Genomic DNA, 26,620 nt, shown 5'->3' on the forward strand with positions numbered 1-26,620 from the left:
TACAGTCATTCCCTGAAATGATGGTGCAGAGACGCAGAGAGCACTGGTGTGGAAGACTAACTAATCAGAGCAGACTGGACTCTAGACTAAGGGCGCACTCACACTGTCCTTCCGAACCGCGACCCGGGCTTTAGGGTACTTGTCCCCCCTCCCTCTCCCCCCGCGCCCCAGCCCCGTTTGTACTCACACTGCCTGGGCCTCGGCCAATGCTTCTTGCTGTCCATATGTCATCACGCCGTAACACGTCACACGCATTGATAGTGTGTGTGTGGCTTTGTTTACAAATCTTTCCGTAGACCTCTGAGTTTTTGTGCGTCTTGTCGACTGTTTTTGAATATTTTCATCCGACCAAATCTGCAGTAAACACTCCACCTCCGCATCACACCAACGTGAACCTTTCACCGCCATTGTTGTTGTTGTTGTTAAATGTCCGCGCATGGTCCGTCCTTCTATTTACATGTCCGAACAGGCGGACATAACGCTACTGCCGTAGGGCTCGTGCTCGTACACGTGCGCACGCTCGTGCTCGTACATGTGCAAACGGCTCTGCTAAGGCCCACCTCTTTCAAGCGGGCCGTGGACTGCCCGCTGGCCGCAGTTATGCGCAGAGCGGGTGCACTCACACTGCTTAAAGGTACTAGGCTTTAGCTGAAAAACCGGTTTTGGCCCGGGACAGAACTAGATAGGCTCTAATATTGAGTGTTTCAGACAGAGATAAGGGTATATTCAGACAGACAGTATGAGAAAATACAAGTATAACCTGAAAATGAGCATTATATGGGACATTTAAAGTAATGTAGCCTACATATCATTCATTCATTCATTCATTCATCTTCAACCGCTTGTCCCTGTCGGGGTCATGGGGGGCTGGAGCCGATCCCAGCCTACATATCAATACATCAATAATTAAAATCCAGCAATATAATCTATAGTCTATTATTAAGATATAAGGGGAACTTTAACTTGTACCCTACTTTATTTTAATTCTGAAACTTCTGTATGTTTACTTAATAAACAGTTTGATTGCAAGACTTTTACTTGTTTAACGCTGGCGTTCTTGTGCTACAGCTTCACTAAACTGAAGGACCTGCTAATGATTATTCCCTTTGCTAAGCCAATTAAGATGCACACCCACACCAATATCCTCTCATGTTTACACGTGCAAGAACATTAAAACGTCTCACACATGTCATTAACTCAAATGACAATACTGTGTGTGTTCAGCATCTCATAGTGCTGAGATTCTCTAGTTCTCCCCTTTGAAGAACATCAGAAAGGGTTTTTTGAGAGGAAGTAGATGCCGTTTCAAGAAGCTGAGTGCACGTTTGTTTTACGTCTTGGCTTCTCTTCATCTTGCTTTCTTTTTGACGACTCAGTCTCTCACGCATTGCTCATTTTCACGCCTGAGCTACTTACTCACAAGCACAGCAGTAACCCGAAAATGGTCTTTTCCTGGTTAAGGGAATAATTGGATCATTGAAGTTCGCCTTGTATACATGAGCGGGGGAGAATGGGAAAATGACAGGAGTAACTTGACAACATACAGCTGGTTGGAATACGGCTTTTTCTTCTGGTTCACCTTTGTCAAAATCCCAACAACTTGGAAAATGAGGGGAAGAGGCGACTTTTGGACAGAATTACGACAGAAATGTTTTTTTTGGTAGTGATGTTACTTGCCATGGCGAAGTCATCTGTCGGTTTAAAGGTAACGCTCGTGTTGTTTTTGTCTGTTCATTCAAAGGTACGGAGTTTAAATAGCGTTTGAGAAACCAGAGTATTGCCTTAAACCCAATCTAACGGGGTTTTTAAACTGCATGTAAACTCTCTCGCTCTCTCTCTCTTAAACACACATTCATACCCTCACAAACACACACATGCATTCAAGTGCCCATTATGAATTATGGTCTGCCTGTTTTTGTGCCCATTATCTACCGACTAGCTTTGGCACAGAGCGAAGAGAGAGCCCTTTGGGGATGGACCTCTTTGAATTCATAATGATGATATGGGACTCGCTCATGCACAGACAAAGCACTTATTTTCCTTCAATCTCGCCAGTGTTTAACCCTTCTTTCTATTGAAAGAGTTTTCATGCAGCATAGTTAAGTTTAAAAAAAACTACAGACCAAACTTGTTCTATATTTTTATGTATTGTTTTAATTCTGGTTAGTAGTTATTAGTGGTTAGTAAAAAAGGACATGACATTATAATTGACATTTTCACTGTGTTCTGATGTTTTATATGCCAAATAATTAATCTAGATACTGATCAACAGGATAATCAATAATAAGGAAGATTTTGGAGTCATGCACCGTTGCATTAAGACAAGTGTTAGGAAGACTACTTTTGAGATGTAGTAGTTACAGTAGTTACAGATTAATAGTTACCCTGTTAAAAATGTAATAAATAACTATTTTATTTACTTCATCAAAGTTATGCATATTTTTGCATTTCATTACTTTTCGACAACGATTCAGGTTGCTCACACAAGAGAGACAATTTTTTTTTTTAAATGCAATAGTGCAAATATGACAAAAGACGGCATTACTGAATTAATGTTCTATTGTGTATAGTTAAACCTCCAAAAGTATTCTCTACTTTGGAGTAATACTTGAATCAGTTTCCTGTCCTGCCTCAGAGCGAATTAACGTGACTCACCAACACTTATCCATCCATCCCTTCCTCTAACCGTCACTCCATCTACACTCCCCCATCTTTGCCCTGCAGCTTCTGAATCAGTGTGGTGTCCGGATTCTCATGACTCTGACTTGAGGCTCAGACAGACACACACACACACACACACACACACACACACACACTTTTTGTCACACACACCCTCTGCCCCTTTGCACCGTGGGTTGTGAGTGACCCTCGTGTCGGCCTTGGTGAGTGAATGACGTCATCTGTCCGGCAGATGCTTTGATCTACTCACACAAGAGAGAGATGTTGGCATTAGCATGAGTGAACAGTGCTATCTCTCTTTTCTCCGTTTTTCATTCAGCACATTGTGAGGCGTAGGTGGCAAATAGTGCTGTATTATCAGTCAAGGATCACTCTGGAACCAGTGAATGAAGGTGACTCATCCATAGAGAAACGGGAATGGGTTTCACAACCAGATTATATGTGCATAAGGCCTACATATTTGACCAGATCAAGCTCTTTTAAAATTGTATGTTTTCTCTCTTTTTTTACGATACCCCTTTATTTCAGTGACAGATTTGGTCAGTGAGAGGGGATTATGCTTTACATGGGTGTATTGCTGTTATACTCTCCTTGGCAGGCCCTCTTTCCAACCATCTGTCTTTTCCCCTGTTCATTAACAACTCTGCTGCAGAGCATTTGCACGTGTTTCATGTATTTTAGATGACTTTTTTTCTCATCCTGCTCCATATGTTTGATTCACGTGTCTTATCTCCAGTCAATTGTGGGATTTGAAACTAAGTGTTCTGTGGTTATTTACCAGCCGCGACAGTGACGGGGGTATTGCAACATGTAGTCACAAAACTTTACAGATGTGTAGCTGAGCTCAAAATGAAAGCCAAGTTTGAAAATGGGTGTGATTGGAGTGTGGAAGGACCCGCTGCCCCCCCCCCCCACTTCAAGCTCTGACCCAAGGCTGACTTTATCATGCGCACAATATTGTCTCTTCAGCTTATCTCTGCCTGTCAAACCAACCAACCCTTCCTACTGTATGTGAAGTGAAGAAAGGAACCAAGATGCTTTGTTCAAAGTTTGATTATGAGCCCAGTGATTATGGGTTGGCACCAGAGATTCTCAGCCTACGAAGGAAGTGTAGTCGCTGTTGGTCGCCAGTTCATAATCATTTTCTACCTGACACTCCATGTCCGTTGGACTTGTTGGGCTGGTTCAATCTTCTAATGTATGAAGTTCCGGCTTCAATTAATTCTTCCTAGACACGATTTACCAAGAACCACACTTTGAGGCTCTTACAAACCCCTCATCAGGTAAGTACCTACATAAACTACTGCAGCCTCCTTCCTCTCTGTCCCTCATTACAGCAGTCATCAGCGCTCAGGCCTGTTGACTCTGTTGAAAAGTATACTGTTGACTTAATTGGTGTGACGAGCAGAACGAGAGGCATCATTAGCCAGTGGTTGCTGTGAAAATGAGGACATTGCTGAGAAAAAGAGAAGGGAGAGGAAAGTGAGCAGTGTTGAGCGACTGAAATTTTTGAGTAAACAAAGCTTTATTTCTTAGAAAAAACATTTTCCGACACATGCACACATATTTGGAGCCCTTTCAATAGGTGGTAATAACTAAAATTCTACTTAGAATTTTTAATACACTCTCACGTTAGAAATCATCCCCTCTATATATGAATTAATGCCCTGAAATTATGGAATTTATTCTCACAATTAAAGAACATATATTGCTCCTACTGTTAACGGAGGTGGATTACAAAGATTTGTCACGCTTCATCCTCCCTTATTATTAGTAAAAACATTTAGTCAGGTAACAGTTTTATGATAAAGTCACTTTATATTGACTCAGTTTCATAGGAGAAAGAACACTTAAGGCCAAATTTAGGAATAAACTTCCTACAAAAACAACAACCAGCTCAACTGTTGCCGGGTAATTATCAGCTGTATCAAAATGAGGTCATCTGTAATTCAGCTGCAGTTTGTCAGTGAGATTACTAAAGGCACAGTTCAGGTCTGAGAAACTGCAACTGCCGTTGTTTACAATATGACGTTAAGAAGAGAGAGCGGCAGTCCTCCTAAAATGTTGAGTGCTTGTGGATGAGCTACAACTGTGTTTTTGTGTGTCAGGATAGGTGTGAATGTGTGCGGGTGACTTCAGCTAATAAGCCAGCAGCACATATGGCTATGTGGTGCTGAAAGGACGGTGGCACTTTCTCATGTACAATACAACTTTGGAGAAGGTTATACTCTTCCATTTTTATTGACTGTAGGGCAGGGGCGCTAAGTGCTATAAAGTATATAGTAGAGTCTTGGCGGCTTGTTTAAAGGCACAGTTTCTGAATACAGGCTGTTCATTTCCCTGGACTGAGTGACTTTGGCAGTATTTATATATCACTTCAATCTGCTTTATAATTTAAAGAAAACATGGCTTTCTCACTTTTTACAATATGAGACATTTATATTCTCATATTGTTGATGTCCCACTTATTTGTGCAGAAAAAAAGATGACTGGTTAGTTTGTTGTCTGATGCACAGCACCTGTCAACTGTCATACTGTCAACCTGTATAGAAAGAGAGAGGAGAGAAAGCTGGAGCATCATACTGAGTCAGATAAAAAAATAAGTTGAGTTGCTCCATGTTTCTGCATCACTTTGACACATTGTCAGGAAGTGTGCTGAAACATGGCAAATTCCTTGTTCCTCCATTCTCCTGGTGCGACTGTTGGCAGCTGTGACAGCTCAATGCTTCTTTGTTTTCCTCAAAAGTTGCAGCCTCTGTCCTGATGTAGTCACTGAGCATCAGTGCACTTCTGGGGACATTTGTCCTCTTGTTTTTCTATTTGGTCAACTACACTTTGCCTTTGGTTGACCAAAAAGCTTTACTTCACTCTGAAATTCAGTTCCTGTACTCAAATATCAGTGACAGGTCTGTGACTAAGCTAGGCATTAGCCTCGCCTGATAGCATACGTCTCACACCATTAGCCTGCCAGTCTCGAGCCATTACCCTCCCAGCAGCTCGGCTCTAACCTGCTGCAACAGCTGTGAGAGCTAGCTAACACGTCTGCTACAGCGGCTTACACAATGTCAAATCTCTCCACATGTTAATTCTGAAGTGCACAGAGAGCAGATTACAGCTTAGAGTCAAGCCTCGCTTGGTGCATCAACATGTGCTGCAGAGTGCAGCCACAAGGACAGGCAGGGGCAAATTAACTTGACGATAACTCTTTACAATATGTAAGTCAGAGAGGTTGTTTGTGTGTCATTAACCCAGAAGAACAGATCGGTCTTTAGATTACATATGTTACAATTATATAAGGCCGCTACACTGTGGGGCTGTGAACATGAGGCTGCTCTGCAGTCACAATTCACAATCTGTCTGTTGAGTAGTAAGCAACACTACTGTAGGCTGAGCAGATGTCCCACACTGACCAGCCTCTGGTCATTTCACACAGATTGCTCTCAATGAGAGGAATGTTGTTGTTTTTTTTATACTTTACTACTGTTGGTTTGACTGCCGCTCAAAAGTCAGAGGAAGCTGTTTTACTGTCAGGCTCAGAGCAGATTTAGTTTTATTTTCTAGTGTGTTAGTGTGGTACGAGTGCTTTAGTTTTCTAGCAATGTAATGCATTTCACCGCAGTGGCAAGCTCTTAGTAAAGAAATCAGTTTATGATGATAGAGTTTGATGATGATTGTATTTAATTTGTGCATTGCTTTGGATAAAAGTGTCTGACAAATGAATACATGTAAATGCAACAGATTAGCACTTTATTAGTGACGATAATAATAAAGTTAATATCACTGACCAGTGCGGGTTATATTAAAATCTCTCCACCTCCTCTAGAGAAATAAACCCAGTCTAAATGGGATTTTGAGAGTTTCAAACTTACATGATCATTTACTTCATCTGGTTCAAAGTTTAAAGACTTTTTGTTATTTTTCAGTTTATGTAAAGTCGGTAATATTCACTACATGCAATGTTCAGATAAAATCCATACTTTAATAATCGGAAATCAATGAGCCTTAAAGTATCAGATGACTGAACAGCTGGAAAATGTGAGCAATTACATAAGCATTTGATTTAATCACAGATATCAAATAGCAATCTGCAGTTATTGGTCCCAAGCCCTGGTTACATAAGCCAGTGTGTTAATGAATGCTGGGGCTTGTTGGGGACACTGTGGTTTCCACCTGCTGTCTCAAGGTAGGAGACAATAATGAGGAATCTGAGAATATGGGTGGTGTGAGACTCCCAGTGGCAAAGTTGTTCTTTACTGGACATTAAGCAACAGGAAATGTATGTTAGGTTTTTAACTTTTGTCTGAGAACAACACATGAACACAGTGCACACACCAGGAAATGTGTCAACTCATCTCCTACAGTAAATACATCTTGTTATCCCTGTCATGTTTACACCTCTTCCTGTGCTTGAGTGTGAGTACATGGATATACTCCATGACTATACCACAATACATTTGGTGTCAGACGACCTCTTTTTGGTGCTATTGATAGGGTGTGCAAATGAAAACATCACATGTTGCCAAAATGCAGCACATCTAAATGCTGAAGTGTGACAAACACTGTTTGCATGACTGTCCCCAGGCTGTGCTGCACGGAGAAGAAAAAATACTGTTGGCACTCACTCACATTCTGCTTATCCTCAACTCGAGTCCAAAATGGCCCACTTACCAAATCACGCACAGTGGGGCACAGATACAGCACAGCAGTGGTTGGGGTGTAATGTATTAGGTCTGAGTCAGTTGGCTTATAAACAAGCAATTTGCCTTTTCACGGCTGCAATAGTCACCTTTAGGCAGAATTGTTGGAAGGGCTAAAAGTCCAAAAACCATGAAAACTGAGGCCAAGGCTTATTGAAGGAGGTACTGTGTGACATGTGCAATGTAACTGGAGCTGCGATGTTGGAGGATTATAAAAGACAGTGCTAGAAATAAAGGTAGGATTTCTGCTCAGGTGATCTCTGTTGCACTCACACAGCCTGATAGAACTTCAGGTCTTAAACCTGCATTCTCTGTAATTTCCAGCAGCAGGCAACTCCACTGGCTCCAAAAAGAACTGTGAACTTGTTTTTTTGGTTTTGTCATTGTTATCGTTTCAGGACTTTGACCCTCTCACAGTGTGTTTTCCCTTCAACAGACTTGATTGTTAATGTTTTGATCACCTAAAACGTGTCTAAATGTGGTTGCACCTTACTAACCACTCTAGCTAGCGCTAGCATTAGCTGGTTACTTAAGGGAAAGGGCCCATTTTCAACTGGCTCCTTGTCAAGTACAGGTGGAGCTACCCCTCTCAGTCCCCAGCCAAACCATTGTGTGACGTGACAGGGGTTAGTCTATGATAGACTTAGGCTTCTCTTTTTTGATCCCTTTGATGCGGGATGACTCCCGCAAGGAAATTAAGTATTGACACGTGATGAGGGTTAACTAAGGGCAAAACATGGGAAAGTATGGATGATCAGGGAGGCAGGAACACACAAGGGTAGGAACTGAAACGACAGAAGAAGTCTTAAATAAAACCAGACAAAATATTATGCACTTAGTACGGATTTGGTATGTTGTTGTGTTTGCAGACACAAATCTCATCTCATCATCTCTCATCTCATCTTCATCCGCTTATCCGGGGTCGGGTCACGGGGGCAGCAGCTTTATCAGGGGACCCCAAACTTCCCTTTCCCGGGCCACATTAACCAGCTCTAACTGGGGGATCCCGAGGCGTTCCCAGGCCAGTGTGGAGATATAATCTCTCCACCTAGTCCTGGGTCTTCCCCGAGGCCTCCTCCCATCTTGTGTTTGCAGACACAAATGCATTTGATATTAAAATATACGGAATTCGTCTGTCATTGCACATTTTGTTCCTCCATTTGCTTTTAAATTAATTTGATTACATGGTGAGGCTGCACTGTTTGATAAAAGCAAACTTTATTTTTTTTTCCCGTTCATAAAACAACACCAGTTGTCTCCTCCCCCCTTCTCTGTAAGCTTTCTTGAAGAAAACATGAATAGTAGTGTGATTATGTAATAACATTGCATGTGTGTGTTCATATCTACTGTATATTGCTCCACAGCATGCATGATGATCTTCCTTTTGCTTATTAACAGTGCAGCTCATTAAAATCCACTTGCAGGCTGGCAAAGACAGAAACCTTCCCCTTAATGAACCCCAAAGACCTGCAGGACGGGGACACAAGTGTGAAGCAATTTTTCGAGATAGGGAAGATTAACTTTAGTTTTTTAGTCAGGTCAGATTGTTCCAGTGTTAATAAAGTTAAGAAATTGTGGAAAAATCTGAGCAAAGAAAAAAGTGACATAATGTTAGCGCACATTGGGATGATTAAAGCTGCGGGCTCATTTCAGCCCACACAGGCGGCGTGTTACACACGAGACCCTTGGTTTCAAATCTTGTTTAGGTTAACGAGCTAATGGTGAAACACTTCCTCCGCACAGTTGGCCCTCTTATTAGCCTCAGAGTTTTTCCAACCTAGCTTGACCAATGGGTTCATTATGTATGGTAATTAGGGACTGATCATCTCAAACATAAGCATAGATACTATTTCAGCACAGATAAACCCATGCTTATCAACATGCCCCACGTGCCAATTATGTCCAACTTCCTCACAAAATGTTAATTAATGGGAGTAGGTCATGTGTGGATAGGAATTCATTTCTTCTTTTAATAAGGGTAAGTATCAATTTTACTTTTCAGAGAAAGGCTGAAAAGAAAAGGCTTTCACAAAAAGAGAGAAATGTAAGGGTGGGTATAGACAACGAGAACGAATGTGAAGAGCAATGAGAAATTGAGACATCAGACCAGAGGGAGATTGGGAATACGAGTGTGGGCGCTGAGCTCCCTTCAAAGTTTTATTAAATTAAGAGGAATTTAGTTTAAAGGAACACAGAGCTGCCGCACCTGAGGACCTGGTCTTCAAAAGAAGCAGGAAAAGTAGGAGGAAGAGTGGATAATGAGGAGAGGAGAGGGTGGTCTGAGGAGAAGAAACATTTAAGGAGGCAATGTGAAGCAAGAGTTAACACATTCAGATCATGCAAAGATGGGAAAATGGGAGAATAGAAGGGGGAATTCTTCAACATTGCCTCCTCGCAGGAAAAGTACAGCCAGGAAGTAAGACTGGGAGCTGGAGGGCTTTCTGCCTGCAGGAAAGATGGAGGAGAGAAAGGGAGGAATCAGCATCAGAGGAGAGAAGAGGAGGAGAACACGGTTTGTTATGTGTGTCAATAGGCCAGTCCCTGATGGGCTGTGATGAACAAGAGGAGGAGCGGTAATCAGAGCACAATGGAGACGCAGCTTACTTAGCTTAGTCTGCGAGACGGGTCTCATGAAGAAACCAATCGGCCTCAGTGGCCTCAAAGTCTACACACACACACGCACACGCACGCACACACACATATAGTGCATGATCACCCTTGTATCAATGAGCAGCTGCACCATGGTTGCACCTGTTTCAAATGTTAACAAATGATATCAGAGCGTACAGGAGGAAGGGCATGACATGGATTATATCGCATTGACTGAGTTGTTTTGTTATAAACATCCTAGTCTCTTGTCGTTCCTTGAGTTTACGACGTGTAGGGATGGGACGGATTGGGATGAAAACCACTCACAAAAAGTAAATTGTGGTGAAATCCCATTATCGGTAAAGCCTTGAGAGTGACTTGACCGGCAAACTGATTGCAGTTTACTACAGTTTTCCCTCTAACTGTAACATTAATTTGGATACAGCCCATAAATAACAGTTCAAATCAAGTAGAATTGATTTCATTTCTCATTTGATGTAGGCTATAAAAAAAATGAAAGTGTTTGTTGAATGTACAATTAGCATCACTGTGTATGTATTTATCAACCCTAACAACAAATTTAAAATACAAACTTTTACTAGTGGTGTGTGTGTGTGTGTGCGTGTGTGTGTGTGTGCGTGCGTGCGTGCGTGCGTGCGCGCATTATTCAGAGCATTTGGTCCTTCTGAACACTGTTTGGTCCTGTCTTTCGTCTCTGGTACAGAATCAGACAGCGAAGAGATCTAGTTGTTACGGAACATCTATTCATAGCTTCATAGCCGCTGAGGTTAACTAAATAATTATTAGTTTGTAATAGATTGATCATCACATTCCTACAATGTGGAACCGGGCCATATGACCAAAATTCAATATTAGATCATTTGACACCTCAGGATAAACAAGGAGGAACTGGAGGATGAGGGGGCTCCCTTCCATTTGAATACTTCACTGGAAAAGAATGCTGCATGCATAACCAAGACCACTTTAGTACTTTTAAAGTCTTCCCAAGTTTAGCTAGAGTTTTGTTTTGAGTTACAGATCACAGTCCGGTCCATTCACCTTCACAGCAAATCGCTGCCCTAGAAATGTCAGTCTGAGTCGATGTTTGTGGATGCAGTGTTACTTAAGAGAGGAGCCGCTCAGAAAGGTGTACTCTCGAGGAGTTTAGCCGAGCCGCTGTGTTATTATGACCCACTGTACTCCTCACACTAACCTCATTTGATCTCTTTTGAATTGAGCTTTCTTTGTTTACCTCAAGAGATCGGCCCGTGTCTTTGGATTGCACTTCTTTGTAAAACTTTGTAAGTGGCTGGTACCGCATCTGCATCATTGTAAAAGGTGAGATTTCCTTGTCTCAAGCAGGTCAAGGTGCTATATAATATATATAGTATATACTGTGAATGGTATCAAAAAGCTCAATTTGCAGAGAAACTGAGAATTCAGACCTTCGGTAATGTTGCGATGTCACAACTATAATATATATATATATATATATAGGTAGAAAGTACCGCTGCAGTGTTGTTACAGTCATTCCCCGTCTGTAATGAGGGTGCAGAGATGCAGACGCGGAAGACCTGGAAACCCTGACCAATCAGAACAGACTGGGCTTTTTTGGGAGGGGGGGCTTCAAGAAGTTGCTAAAACAGAGGGTTTCCGACAGAGAGTGAATTCAGGTATAGTAAGACAGACAGTGTGAGAAGAATAATGTGTTTTTTGAACATTCAAAGATATAAACATGTTCTAGTAAAAACCCAAACTAAAGTATGAAACTGAAAATGAGCACAATATGGGGCCTCTAATAACTGATTACATCCAGGAATCTAGCCAATCTGCGCTCCTTTCGCAAGATAAATGAGCCCACTTTCCCGAATGAACTGTTTTGAATTGCGCAATCTTTATCCAACTCAAACCAACAGAATCTTTTCTTTTCTCAGACGATTATTTTATCTTTAATCATTCCGAACACACGAGACACTCGTTGCTGGATGTAATTGCTGAATGAATGGAGACTCATTTAGTGCACACAGAATAATGATGGTGCTAGATCCTGCTCCCCGCAGAGGAGCGTAGAAGATGAATAGACATAAAACTTGCACTCTCAGCAGGTGAAAGAGTCGGAGTGGCCTGTTTGGAAGAGTTTGAGATGAGGAAGCGCACTACAGAGTCTAACCTGATTTAAGAACTTAATGGCTGCATATAAAAAAGCATCTCACTGTTGAGTGTAATTTCAAAAAGCTCAAATTGGGTTTTGTCGTCGATGATTAATGTGCATGACAATGCCTGGAGTGCATGGAGATTATAGTTAATAGACGGATTCAGTATCATCATGTATTCACTTCTTATTTAAATGCCAATGCAATGGCTGTGTCTCTTGCTCTTTGGCATTTAATGAATCCCAAATTGATATTGAGGTTCATTTGTTGCCTGACTCACGAATAAATGAGAAGATTAAGTGGATTTAGGTTTAATTTACTGATAATGAAAACATACTGTGTAGCCACTGCAACAAGGCTCATATGAATAGGTCAAGTATCTACTATAATTCTGAAATTATGTAAACTTCAGTTCCTCTTTTCCTTATTTTTGCCCACATTCAAAATAATTTCCTGCAACTTCTGCAGCTATCTTTCATTGCCGTTCAGTCTTCAGAGGTATAACAACAAAGACTGACCAGGGACATAAGACTTGCTTTAGTGTCAGAAACGCAGTTCTCAGTAAAAGGCACACTCACACACACACACACACACACACACACACACACACACACACACACACACACACACACACACACACACACACACATTGCAAGTGTATGTGTGTGTGTGTGTGTGTGTGTGTGTGTGTGTGTGTGTGTGTGTGTGTGTGTGTGTGTATGTATAAAGTATATAGTCAGCAGCAACAAACGAGAGTCTGGAAACCGGGCTGAACACTTCTGTCTGTCAGCATAAGAAAGAAATTCTGAGAGTAAAGTGTAAAGCAGCCTGTATCAATATTTTGATATTAATTCTGAGGAAAATGACGGCATGTGATATGAAAAGAGTTACTCATGGGATGATGAACCCACAGAGAGAATTATATACTGCATCCACAATTCAACATAATTAAAAAACACCATTTTATAAGTGCGCACACCGCTTGCTTTAAGTCTGCTGCCTGTTAATTACACCGGCAAATTATTTCAGATTCTAATTCTGAATCTGTCAGAAACAGTCAGCAAGGAGACTGTTGGAACATGGGCAGGTAGCGAGGCTAACATTACTTACATGTTGAAGGTGGGAGGTCATGTTTGTTGTGGACGAGAGAAAGGATGATAGGAAGTTTTTCTTGCAAAGTTTGCAACCCTACACTTTTAAGCTTATTGTTTCGTATTTCTGACCCACAGCTTTATTATTTTGGTTCAAAGTCTACACTCTCAGGGTTGAAAAAAGCTTTATGAGGTGATATTATGTGAATGTGCTTACAGCTCTTGCCCACAAGTGATCAGTTAAAAAATTCAGTTATTACAGCAGTTTAAGCATTAATTTCCATCAGAAAGAAATTCATCTGCAACAATTTTGATAATCAATCAAGGAGATGCTTTTAATCTGTGTGTGGGGCTGGGTCATGGTCAGGAAATCAACAGGCATTTTTTTTTACAAACTCACTCACTCATCCACTCACCCACCTTATCTATAACAACTTATCTGAGATCGGGTCGCAGGGGCAGCAGCTCTGACAGGGGACCCCAAACTTTTCTCCCTGGCCACATTAACCAGCTCTAACTGGGGGATCCCCAGGTGTTCCCAGGCAAGTGTGGCAAGTGTGGAGATAACGCAAAGGAGCAGTGACTCTACTCCGACCCTATCTCTAAGGGAGACGTCAGCCACCCTCCTGAAAAATAAACATTTCGGCTACTTGTACCCGCAACCTCATTTTTTCGGTCATGACCCCGCTTTCATGACCATAGGTGAGGGTACAAATGAAGATTGACCGGTAGATCGAGAGCTTTGCCTTCCGGTTCAGCTCTCTTTTTGTCACAGTGCGGTAAAGCCACTGCAATACCGCCTCCGCTGCTCCGATTCTCCAGCCAATAATGCCACTGTAATTTCTTCTAAAACATAATCAATAGATCAATCATTTCTCTTGGTTATAGCCCTCAATTTAGCCTAGCAACTATCACAGTAGCACAAATGCTGCTAAATTGCTTTTTTGACTGCTGTCACACTTTTCAGAAGTATTGTTGTTGTGTGCAATTAAGAAAATAAGGAGAAAAACAGCTACAAACATTTTGCTTGCTGGGGAACTCAACAAGGTTTACTAAATTTACAATAAAAAATTAAAACATCAGCTCAGTCTGAAATACCATTAAATGAACGGGAGACTGAAAACAAATCACAATAAATATGGTGCTATTAAACACTTTAACATAAGTAACGCACATGAATTAATTAGATGATAGTTTCATGAATTATTTACAGACCTACAGTAAAACATACCAGGTGTGTGTGTGTGTGTGTGTGTGTGTGTGTGTGTGTGTGTGTGTGTGTGTGTGTGTGTGTGTGTGTGTGTGTGTGTGTGTGTGTGTGTGTGTGTGTGTGTGTGTGTGTGTGTGTGTGTGTGTGTGTGTGTGTGTGTGTGTGTGTGTGTGTGTGTGTGTGTGTGTTTGAGTAGGTGCGTAGGTGCGTGTATGAGTCTCTGCATGGTGTGTGTAGACGCAGACAGGCTGGTAAACAGTGCGTGTTTGCGGGCAGACAGTAGCCAGGGAGCTGACCTATTCTTCAGACTGGAGGCAGATACTGCTCATGATTAATGTCACCACCAGGGAGGGACCGCTGGAGAGAAAGGGAGGTAGGGAGGCGGACGGGAGGGGAGGTGCATGTAGAAGGTTTTTGCTCCATTTCAGACCAAAATCCCCTGATCCCTTCCCTTATGAATTATGATCCAAAAAAAGGCTGAGAGGTGTCACGTTGTAGCTTTTGCTCATGTGAAAATCAGTAACAACCTGTTGACTTGTTTACTCTAATAAGGCTTTTGCGCATTGATGCATCATTCAAACCTTGACCAACTCTTCCCAGCATGCCTGCACTTGTTTACGCTACTAAAGAGATGCAGAGGAGCATTGAAATGTCTTGCAGCAAAGTGTGATATCTGACTAACACTGCAAAAATACCAGAGGGACACTGGATGAGTAGCTTGTTTACATTCAATATTCACAAGATTTCTTTGGTCGATTAGTCATTTGTTTTGCTGTTGCAAACATGCTTTTTTTCATGCTGAATGACTTATTTCCAAGAAACTTATCTCTGGGCCATGTTTCAGCAGCAAATATTTAAATCCTTCACGCCAGACTCACCATCAATAACAAACAAGAAATACTATACAGACAACATAAAACAAACAATACCACAATACACATACTGAGTTAACAATCATTTCAAGTACTTTTGCAAATAATTACAAAATAATTTGGTAAATATTCAGTTTTAGACAAACTATCAGCTCTCATTACATGGAGCCATTTGATACATTTGTTCATGTTGATAAAAGCAGCTTTAAGCTTCAGAGGAACATGATCATCAACCAGTGTTGAGTCTAGGTTGGAAAGAGGTCAGCAGTGTAAAAACATTATGTACTGTAAGCCCTTATAAACCTCCTTCTCCAGAGATTTTCCACTGCTAACACCACTTCATAGTACTTCTGCTTTTACTCATGAGAGACAAAAGATCATTATTATTACAACCAGATGTCCTTGTCTAGCAAATGTAATTGAACAAATAACTGATGCTTCTGCAGTTTTTCCCTTTAAAGAAACTGCATCACCAACAAATAGAAAAGCAGAGTTTTTCAGCTAAATCTACAGCCAAAAAAAGGGCAATCAATTTTCTCCATGAGGCGCCAGGGGTGAGGTGCCATGCTGAGGTCTCTGTCTGCCGCTGTCTCTATAACAAAGGCTGTTTGTGCTGCTCCACTGGGGATGTCGCCTCACAGGCCTGTCCTCCTCTGCGTGTGCTTTACAGCCCCACTTTGTGCACCTGCATTAGTTTTTGTGGGAATATTTGTGGGCGGGGAAAGGGGCAAAAATACTGACTTGCACCATTTTAGAGAAAGAAATAACTTGACTATGTACTGTTCTAGGAAAATATTTCAAGCATATGAAACAGAGAAAAATCTCCACTGGATTTCATTCATTTATGAGAATTAAATCCTGCCTTAGTTTGGTAATCCATCAAAAGAAACTGTGTGTTGCCTTTATTTTCTTTTTCTTTTTTGTCATGCAGCAAGGATCCTTTTCATCACATCGGAGGATGCACATAGGCTTCTTTATCTTTCCTAGCAATTTAAAATAACACAGAATCAGTGGAACAAGAAAAGGCTTCACAAACCAAACAAACCCACCTACAGTTTGAAATGATTCACAGTGAAAAACAGGAATAAGAGTCTACAGCCATGCTATCAGCTCTGTGAGGCTGTAATGAGGCACAGCGGTGCTTTGAGCTCAATGCTATCAGCTGATGCTCATAATAGATAACACTATCGTCCTGATGCCAGGCAGGTTTAATGTTTTTTCATGTTCACCATTTTAGCATACTAACCTTTGCCACTTAGCCCGAAACACAAAGTACAGCTGAGACTGATGGGAATGTTTGTTTTGCATATAACTGTTCATAACCCATAGTACTGGACACATTCATCATGAGGGGTTGCCTCAATGTCCGTGCAAAATTTTGTGGCAATCCATCCAATAGTTGTTGAGATATTTACTCAAATGTCAACCTTATGATTGTGATATGAGAAAAGTACGGCAACATCATTAAGACACATCATCTGGGTATCCATCCATCATCTGCAACTGCTTGTCCCTAACGGGGTCGCAGGGGGCTGGAGCCGATCCCAGCTGACATAGGGCTCAAGGCGGGGTACACCCTGGATAGGACGCAAGCTTATCGCAGGGCACACAGAAACAGACAGAGACAGATTCACACCTATGGTCAATTTAGAGTCACCAATTAACACCTACATGTTTTTGGACTGTGGGAAGAAGCCGGAGCTCACTGAGAGAACCCATGCAAACCTCACACAGTAGACCCCTAAAGAACCAGGAACCCCTTTGCTGTATGGCGACAGTGCTTACCACCATACCACCATGCTGCCCCATCTGTGTATCATGCATGTTAATTCAATAGATGTTGAAATATAAAGATATATGTGCATGCTTTATAATTAGTAACTAGTGTTCCCTAGGGCCTGTAAAAGTGTACACTGGGGCCTGATGTCACTATCATGCGTAACTGAAATATACTGAAATGAATCAGTTAAAATAAAGCTTAATTTGTTCCTCCCCTTTTAAAAGTTGCTGGAATGGACTCATTCTCACTCTCTTCTTGATCATTAAATACAAAGAGCAGTAAGGGATGCTCCACAAGCACACTCAAACAACAGAATGAATCCCAGGCATGTCGGGAGTGGGAGGACATCAGTGGGCATGCTCCCTACTTTCTCATTTATCTCTCTCTCCTGTTTTCATCCTTTAATTTGCCCGTTCTTTTCCCTCACTTCGACGCTGTCATTTCACACACCCTTTCTTCTCGTCTGGTTTCTGTCCCTTCTGCTCAGTTTACCTTCCTTTTTCCTCTCTGTTTTTTCCCACCACACCGCCCTCCTCCTCTTTCTCCCTCTATCTCTGTAAGCACAGAAGCCCTGTGGCCTCATTAAGCTGTCACTGATCCCTGATGCCATGGCCGAGCCCGTCGGATCATTAGTCAGCACGTCTGTGACGTCCAGTCTGACAAGAATAGATCAGCCCAAAACAACCAAACCTCTAATATTCTCTAAATGTCTTGAACGCAGTCAAGTCGGCACAGGCGCATTATCAAACGATCGATCGGTTCAGCCACAGTGCACTAAAACGGATGTGTGAAATATCCATGCGGCCACACGATGGCTGTGTAATTGCCACGAGTGGGTTGATTATATATGTGTAAGGATAAATATTTCATTCTTATGTCCTCATTATTTGCTATCATCTAAATGTCACCACAGGTTATCCCCTCATTGGAGGCTTGTGCAGCTAAACCAGACTATGAATGCATATTGTTAATGGGAACTCCTATACTGGATCTGAATTGATTATAATATACATGATGCTGTTGGAGATGAAAGGGTAGGACAGAGCAGAGCTTCATTATAATGGAAAATTGACATTGTTGTCCTGCAGGCTGTATGATGTGTGTGTGTATGATGTATGATTTTACTGTCATTTGATAAATAATGTTCAGTACAGCTTATACATGTTGTACTGAGCAGAAGCAGGTGTTGTGCTGGTTTAAATTGTCAAGTAAAAGCCAGTGTATAGCTGTGAAAAAAATAGAAGTAGGGGTGTTGAATTACAGACACCATAATGGCACACATTATTTTCATCATTGATAAATCGACTCTGATTATTTCACCGTATAATCAATTAACTTTTTTGTCTATAAAACATCAGATAATCGTAAAAAATGCACAAAATGAGTTACATTTTTTTTTTTTTACATTTTCTACTTAAGGGAAAGGTCTGAATGTCTTCTTCAAATGCTGATCATTTGTATTGTGTGCAAAAACATCTTGTGGCACTCTAGTGTCATTGTTTTTCAGTGCAGTGTTTGAGAAAGCTGCAGGACCTTAAATGTGTAGACCTTATTTACAGAGGCGAATAATTAATAATCATTATAATATTTACTTTGGTTCACCATTTTTCTAAAAACATCCTCAAATTCAGCTTCACCAGAAGAATTTCTCCTCCAATAATGGGCCACTAATTACTACTTTTGCTCCTCCATCTTCATATTCCTCACATTTCCGGTCACATGTACATTAACCGACGCACGTGATGCAGGAGGATTAAAAAGTGAAGTTAAAGCTTATATGTTTATCTCTAGTGAATTGAAATGTACAGCCACAGGTCAGAGGTCCATCTTATCTAAGATCCGCACATCTCATACCATCAGTAATATGTCCCTCTGTCTAATCACAAGAGTTTAGTACATACTGTATGGATAAGCCATACGAGGATGTTCCAGTATCACTAACACCTTGCGGATATGCAGCCCACTGACAGGCCAGCTGTTGATCTTTTGGCCTTTTCAATGATCTGAAAGCTCTCAGTCAAGTATTGTTGGGGCCTTTGGTTGGATGGAGGAGGTACATTTGTAAACTGGGCCTGATGGCAGGAAGAAAACTGCATATTCAGCCCTTTTGCAGAAAAAAACACATTATGTAATTGCAGAGACCTAAATAGTGAGGGCATTACATCTGCATCTGCGCACACACACAATCAAACAGCGTTAATCATCTGCTGTTTGGACGCTGGACAGAAGCATCAGGAGCCAAAGTGGTCTCTCTGCCAGCTACAGAGCATCTGACATAATCCACACACACACACACACACACACACACATACACACACATCCTTACTGCTGTGCTCATAATAACTCAATAACAATTACTCTAAATGTAATGAATTACACAACAACCCATACGTCTTACAAACACATTATTGTGACAGATGGATGTTGTGGATTACCGTGTGTGTAATTACGCCCCATGCTGCTATGGGCTTTAGCTATCTAATGTATCTCTTACTGTATGCACTCCTGGGTTTGTTTGTTTTTTGTTGACGTCACACTTCCTATAAGCGCTCATGTGAAACTGTACTCATCAACGCAGAAGATGAAGGATTCATCAAAGAGATGATTGTTATCAAATCCTGTGGGCGCTGACCGTAATTTGAAGGATGTATAAAGTATCAGGAGCTTAATGATGCTTTGGTGCTATAGTGGTTAAGTGCTTTCCAAGAGTATGTTTAGTTTTGTCAAAGCAGAGTTTGTAATGTTCAAAAGCAACAGGTAACATGACTTTGAGTGACAGAAATAATACAGTGGCCTTATTGTTTAAGTTTGCTATTGCCTGTATGGGAAACTGTTCTGTGTGTTGTGTTCTGGCTGTATTTTGCAGGTGCACCTCAGTGTCTTCAGTTTTCATATTGTGCATTAGTTAAATGTGTGTGTGTGTGTGTGTGTGTGTGTGTGTGTGTGTGTGTGTGTGTGTGTGTGTGTGTGTGTGTGTGTGTGTGTGTGTGTGTGTGTGTGTGTGTGTGTGTGTGTGTGTGTGGTGTGTGTGTGTGTGTGTGTGTGTGTGTGTGTGTGTGTGTGTGTGTGTGTGTGTGTGTGTGTGTGTGTGTGTGTGTGTGTGTGTGTGCGTGCGTGCGTGCGTGCGTGCGTGCGTGCGTGCGTGCGTGCGTGCGTGCGAGAGAGAGAGAGAGAGAGAGAGAGAGAGAGAGAGAGAGAGAGAGAGAGAGAGAGAGAGAGAGAGAGAGAGAGAGAGAGAGAGAGAGAGAGAGAGAGAGAGAGAGAGAGAGAGAGAGAGAGAGAGAGAGAGAGAGAGAGAGAGAGAGAGAGAGAGGAGAGAGAGAGAGAGAGAGAGAGAGGGCCACCTGGGGCCTGTCCTCCTTGGTTTCTGTGGCGATGTCGCAGTGATTTACGCGCAGGTATGTATAACAGCCAGTTGTCCGGTTCTCTTGCAAGTTACAGCCGTTGTAAACACACCAGGGGAACTGGGGCTGAAACAGGGACTGCTGCAAAGCACTGTGGGAAAGGCAGGTGATTGATGACCTGAAAAGTTTCATTGTTTTCTCTTTTTTCTTAAACTTTTATGACGGTATGGTGATAGTTGGCTTGAGTCCTTGCACAGTTTTGGCATGAGAAAATCAGATTGTGTATAGTATTTGTAAGTACAGGAAAAAAACGTGTGTACTCATTCACTATTGAACTTAGATGGAGGTGTCAGCAGCCAAAGGGAATGAACACTTTATGGATATTCTTAGCCAGCGATTACTCTCTGCATGTCAGCTCCTTAGCTCATTATTTTTAGCTCTACCTGTCTGCTAAAGGTTGTTTTTGTCCCTTTTCCTGCATAATGTGTTTTTGGGTTTAGTTATTTAGTGGCTAATTGGGCATGTTTGTAGCCCCTGATGAGAGAGAAAGCAGCAGTGCCACTGGTCCTTTGCAAGATTGCTGAGACACACAGACCTTTGTTAAATACTTATCTCTTCTGTAACTGGACCAGACTGTTATTGAGTCATTTCACTGAGAACATATTCTCTACCTCCCAGTACAACCATGTTTTATTCATATGGCCACTGAGCAGCTCCAGCAGATTGGGGCTAAGGGGTTAAGGGCCTGGCTTGAAGGCAACATATGAGGCTGCTTTTTGCTCTCCCCATCCAGGTTTTTTTTGCCAGTCCAGGGGATGGAACAGGTAATCTTCTGGTCACAAGCAGCACTCATATTATGAAAACGTGTTTTTCCATATACAGTATAATGTATATTGCCTACTTCATTTTAACACTTTCCAAAAAGACCTCCCAGGAAAAACAAGTGTCTGTTGTCTCAGCAGATGCTCAAAAATTACATTTGTTTACGTTCATGTGACACACCGAGCAGCTCATAGACATAAACATGCTTATTAATGCAGTTTAACCTACTCCCTGTTTCATTAACAAATAAATAGAATAACACAATGTGATTTATTAATTAATGTGTCAAAACTAATAAACAGTAGATCAGCAACTCCTGTGTTCTGTGAAGTAAAATTACGATTTTTATCAACGGAGGCTGGTGGCTGAAATACATTTAGCTGCTGCCCCCAACCACAGCAGTACATTTTTTAGTTTCCATGACTGTCCTCCTGCCCGCTTCTCCAAACTGGAAGCCTGTTGACTGCCATCTACCGTACATTATCATCGGATAAGTACTTGGGGTGTAAAGATTCACTGATGCATATCGAAAACCAATTTTTACGTTAAAGATGTGACTACATCATTAACCGTGCAATGGCCCAATTGTGAATTTATGAACCGGTTGACTAAGCAAGGCTTCTGCACAGGGTCTCCATTCCACTGAGCAGAGTCCATTTCACTCTCAAAACAGGTAAAAGGTTAACACTAGACTCACAAGACACCTGTTGATTAGAGTATAATGTTAGGGTAGCGTTGCCTTGCTATGGTTGCATGTGAGGAAGAACAACATGGCCCACAAGGTTTACGGTGCGGATTGAACATGAACATCTTCATCAAACAAATGTTGAGAGCTGTATCAAATTGCATTGAATCGCCAAATTGTATTACATCGTATTAGAAATCATATCATTTCATGACTAATACAAACCCACTTCAAAATTAAATGTTCAGCTCGACACTTCTGACACAAGAGGACCTTTTATCCACTTCTATATGTTTAGAAACGGTGGTTGGATGTGTTTGCATGCTGTATGTAGCCATTTCCACTGGCCTGGTACAGTATAAGCACAGTGGATGCCTGGATTCCTATTACTCTAAGTGGGATTCTCCACCACCTCTCAACAAAGTCAACTATCCTCTCCTGCAGCCATTTAGCTCAATTATCACTGAGTAGAAATGGTGCTATCGCCATTGGTGTCTCTTAATGGAGCCTGACAACTGCAGCCACAGAGACCTCCAGTGAGATGGTGGAGCACCCAGGATGTGATGATACGTTCACAGGTTGAAAGCCCCGCTTGGCCTCTGTGTGAATACAACAACAAAGGCTTAGCTACAGCCCATGTCAGAGAGAGGCCTGCTCACATTCACATACAACATGCATATAAAAGCAGGCCTCATATCCTAGTCAATCTAATTAGATGCTGTGTTTGATGATGAAAGTTGGGTTGTGATGAAAGTGTGTGTGGTGTTCACTGTGAATGCATCTAAACCCAGGATCTCTCCTCTGCTATTAATTAGAGCGCAACAGGGAAGGATTAACTGCCCGACACCTGTGTCTTCACTGCCTGTGAGTGTGTCAGGGGTGAAAAGAAATATGTTTATTACTGGTTGAGGTACTTATACTTTACTTGACTAATTCTGTTTTTCGTTACTTTATACTTAGATACAACTCCACAGGAAAATATATTAGTAAAAACTTGAATATACAGTAAAATACTCTGCATTAGCTTGTGACCCCCAATTCAGATGTCTAAGAGACCTTTCCCCTCTAAAAATCTTATTTAAATAACTGTTCAAGGCCAAAAATGATGTATTATTTTTCAAAAAAGCTAAGATTTCCTAGTTATATTATAAAGCAGGTCAAGGTGCTACATGAATACTCTGAAAGTATCAAAATGCTCAGACCACAGTGAAATGCACACAGACCATATTCATGAACTGTGCCTTTAAACTAGCCGTCAAGACTTCTGTACGGTTGTGATGTCACAACTATACTATACATGGGTAGAAAGTGCCGCTACAGTGCTGTTAAAGTCATTCCCCAGCAGCAAAGACAGTGCAGAGACAAAGAGAGTGGAGATGCGCAAGACCAGGAAACTATGACCAATCCCAGCAGACTGGGCGTTTTTGCGATGGGGGCTCAAAGCGGCGATAAAACAGAGCAATCCATACAGAGGGTGAATACAGGTTCAGACAGACAGGAAAAATAATGTGTTTTTGAACATTAAAGCATGTAACATGTTCTATTAGAAACCCAAAATACCATTATTAACCTGAAAATGAGCATAATATGGGACATTTAAAAAGCTACTTATGCATTGAAGCATTAGTATTAAGAAGAAGAAGAAGAAGAAGAAGAATTACTTTATTTATCCCGCACGGGGAAATTGAATTTTTTCACTCTTATTATTATACATGTTACACACACAGGCCCGAAATACACACATGCACAACCAGGACCTATACATGCAATTAAGGAGAGATGTTAGAGCGATCAATCTATGTTGAATAATCTGTCATACAATAATACACTGAGAGGGGCCATTTTTCTGTTTTAAGTACTTTTACTACTAATACCTTAAAGGTATAATATGTATTCTTTTCCTTAAAAAATCTATTACTAAATTAATCCTTCTATTGGTATGTGAAGGTATTTGTGTTTATTTGTTCTTTAAACAACTACTGTGAAACAATTAAAAACATACTGTTTTATTCCTTATTCCTTTTATTCTCAAGGAATGGCTCACTCTCTCTGCTGTTCTGCTGCTAAGCAAGAGCTGAGAGTCGAGAGAGGAGAGGAGGTGCCGACTCAAGATACTGTGTGTTTACAAACATTAAGCCATACTTCCTACATATTATACCTAAAGTACATTTTGCTGACTTGAAAGAAAGTATTTTAATATTCATAATACTGTACTGCAAAATTAGTTAAGTAGAGAATCTGAGTACTTCTTCCATTCCCTTGTGTGTATCCTCTCTATACGATAGTAAAGCTTGATTGCAAATGTTGCATAATACTGTGTATTTCAAGCCATATCTCAGCAAACTGGTAAATACAGCATCATCTCCATAATCGACTCACATCTCATCATCAAAAATCACTGTATCCCTTAATCCAGTGAGCTCGCTCTGGAGATTGCTGGCGTTGCTCTGGACCATTTTTCACTAATGAGCTCATGCTGTGTCTGTGTGTGTGAGGGCATATTTGCATGTATGTGAGTGGTGTGTTTGACATCCTTATGCCTTTTTGATGTGTTATTCACTAAAAAGACAGATAGGCATACAATCAGAGGAGGCACATGGCAAATGGCAGATATACAAGACATGCATTTACTGCCAAGAGAACAGGCACATACGCGAGCAAACAGCATCATGTCATAACATCTCATATTTTCCTAATTGTCTGAATGTGCATGGAACAACCTCATGGCTTATAACTTGTTTAATTCCTCCTTTAGCATCAGTTCCCTGTTTGTATTTGCTGCTTAAATTGTAGGATATGAATCTCTCTTGTAGAATTACATAATGAGGCTACAGTGCGGAAGTCTGAACATAAGGGCCCATTAAACACTAACAGGCTGCTGCAGGTGGAAAGAGAGAAAGTGAGAGAGAGATGTCATCCCGCTAAATCAATCAGTGATGAATTGTCAATACAGGTACAGGTTTCAGGCAACACACACAGTCATACCTATCATTTTACTTCTTCTATGGTATTTTAAATGTCAGCTGAGAGATGAAAGAGGAGCTGATAAGGAGCAGGTCAATGGGCTGTTTTTAATTACTTCTTCTTTTTTTGACAAGCTTCTTCTGCCTTTTCTTTAAGTCTTACGCTTCCATTCATTTGTGTCCGTTTTCCGATGTTGATGTATCGCATGTCAGTTCATCTGCCCTCTGTCTTCTGTCTTCTTTTCTACTGAGTCACAGTTTCGTTATTTTAGTCATCAGTGTCAGAAGACAGATTAGTTTCTACAAGGGGCACGATTGATTGGGTGCAGCCAATCTCTGCACCCCGGGACTCGAATTGGTGGTCAGAGTCTCTATTTGAATGTGTGAGTGTAGAAGACTTGAGCTGTTACTTAATATTAATATTTAATATTTAACTTGATATATAAGTCTGAAAACTAGATATCTATTTTTAACATGATAAAGCAGCACTAAATAATAATGCTGCACATAATCATCTGGAAGATCTGTAACTTAGGCTACTTTTAAATCCAGGCTAAAAGAAGTCATGATCTTCACTGCATTTTGTTCAGTTACAATCCATCAATGTTCAAGTGTCAGTGTCAGTGTCCAATACTTTGCTTTATGACTAAATATAATAACATCAACCTCAGCTGTAGTCCACTATGTGTTTAGTGCTAATGAGCAAATATTAGCATGCTAACACGCTAACCTAAGATGGATAACTATGAATATGGTAAACATTATACAAATGATACATTGGCTTGTGAGCATGTTAGCATGCTGATGTTAGCATTTAGCTCAAAGCACCGCTGTGCCCAAGTATGTCCTCCATGGATGTATAAAGAGAACAGTGTTCGAGGTGGTGCCCCGTTCATTCCTATGAAAGTTACTCAGTGGTGCATGTAGTTAAAAAAAGTTTGACTGCAGTGCACAATGTTGCCTTCAGAGCCCAGCACTTTTCCTGGAGGCTTGACAGCCTCACAGTGCCGCTAACAGGGCCATATACTCTTGTTTCTTCACGGTTTCTGTTACTTCTCTAAAGTCTGAGAAGCAGAAGAAGGAGCCACCGCCACTCAGCATTGCTGCCAATTTATCCCAGTGGCCATTCATGGTATTACAGCAAAAAATGCTACTCCAAAACGCTTTGGTAACACCACATTTATAGTGCATTATGAGGGTATTCATAGTAAAGTCATGCATTTATAATGATTCATGAACACACATAATGTTTTCTGGTGCACCAAGTAATAAAACATTATCCATGTGACTTATAATGAATCACAAGTTAGAATCTTGTGCTCTTGACTAGTTATAAAACTAGATCTTAACTGATGGTGCTCATAATATATTAACATTAAACATTTTGACTACCTGTACTCACCTTAACACACCTCAACAATCAGCTGTAGTAAGGACTCATAGTGTGCTATAATAGTCCGCAGTATCATAAATTATTATTGTATGTGTTAAGTAAAGTGAAATACATATTTATGTAACTGTGTATGCATGCGTTATTATGAAATTGAATTGTTGGTGTTACATAAAGTCCAATGCATTTTGAAAAATCATGGCATTATAGCATACTGTGAGTTCCTACTACAGCTGTGGCGAGTACAGCTGGTCATAATAAATCAACCTCTAGTTTATAACTAGTCAAGATCATCCATAAGATGCTTGAACTTATAAGTCACATCTATAATGTGATGATGTTGAT

At 41.0% G+C, this 26,620-nt stretch overlaps 1 protein-coding gene across 1 annotated transcript in view; it reads left to right on the top strand.

The window, feature by feature from the left end:
* The window catches only part of prkcab (protein kinase C, alpha, b), a gene marked incomplete at both ends in the record, with an annotated part of 97,303 nt that overhangs the window by 35,452 nt on the left and 35,231 nt on the right, over window positions 1–26,620 (top strand).

The sequence above is a fragment of the Echiichthys vipera genome (genome assembly GCF_963691815.1).
Source record: "Echiichthys vipera genome assembly, chromosome: 17".
Classification (NCBI taxonomy): Eukaryota; Metazoa; Chordata; class Actinopteri; order Perciformes; family Trachinidae; genus Echiichthys; species Echiichthys vipera.